Consider the following 1,321-nt stretch of genomic DNA (forward strand, 5'->3'; position numbering starts at 1 on the left):
ATTGATTTCAGAGAGGAAGGGAGAGAGAAAGAGAGAGAGAAACATCAGCGATGAGAGAAAATCGTGGACTGTCCGCCTCCAGCATGTCTCTCACAGCTAGGGCTATCATTTCACTTTTTATCCAATCCCACAGGACCCCCCCACCGCCACCGCCACTCCCCACCCCACTCCACCCCACCTTTGCCTGCCTCCCTCCCTCCCTCCCTCCCTCCCTCCCTCCCTCCCTCCTTTATTTATCACCAGTGGATTGTCTGTAACCCGCTTACATCTCCTCCTTGGATTGTCGTGTATAAAACAAAGTGCCGCCCCGGCCTGTTTTGGTCAGTGGGTAGAGCATCGGCCTGGGGACCCGAAGGGTCCGGGGTTCCAGTCCAGTCCAGGGCGCAGGCCCGGGTCACGGGCTTGATCCCCAGTAGGGGGTGTGCAGGAGGCAGCAGATGGGTGATTCTCTCTCATGGTAGATGCTTCTATGGCTCTCTCTCCCTCCCTCTCCCTTCCTCTCTGAAATCAATGAAGATATATTTTTAAAAGCCACACAAATGTATTCTTGCACTTCCATGTAGTAAAAAGCATACTTGTACAATGTTTCATACTTGCATTTTGTGTTATTAAAACAGTGACGGGCATGGGGGGAAGGGGAGTACTGGGCCGGCCCCGGGGGCGGGGGCGGGTGGGGGGGGGCGCAGCAAAGATGCTAAACTTCTGCGGGAGGCCGCCCCCCCCCCCCCCCCCGGACTGCACGCGGAGCGGAAAAGCATGTAGTCAGATTTGGCCTTCTTCAGGTTCCCGAGGGATCCGGCCAGATGCCAGAAGTGGGTGGGAAATCGTAGGAGAGCAGACTTAGAAGATAAAACACCTGAACAACTAAATAAACATTATGGATGATGTGCCAAACACTCCGAGACCTCTGTGATCTGTAGAACTAGTCCTTATAGGACAGTTCTTCGAGATAATGCAATACCAACAATAGGTGATCTTACCAGTCATTTGAACAATCCACATAGTAGACACAGAAAACGAATAAAAGAATTGAGCGAAGATGAAATCAGGACACGGAAACAGGAAAAAATTAATGAAACTTCTGAAAGGGAACAAAAACAAACATAGAGCGATCAGAACTCCAATACAGAAGGGGGTGAAGAACAGGATGAAGACATTTTACCTTTAACCCTTGAAGAGAAAGTAAACAAAAGAATACTGTAAAATCTTTATTTGAAGTTTTGATTCTTATGGGAAAACAAAACAGAAGTCTAGATCAGCGGTTCTCAACCTGTGGGTCGCAACCCCTTTGGGGGTCGAACGACCCTCTCAGAGGGGTCGC

The sequence above is a fragment of the Myotis nattereri genome, assembly GCF_964212035.1.
Source record: "Myotis nattereri genome assembly, contig: HAP1_SCAFFOLD_88, whole genome shotgun sequence".
In the NCBI taxonomy this organism is placed as follows: domain Eukaryota; kingdom Metazoa; phylum Chordata; class Mammalia; order Chiroptera; family Vespertilionidae; genus Myotis; species Myotis nattereri.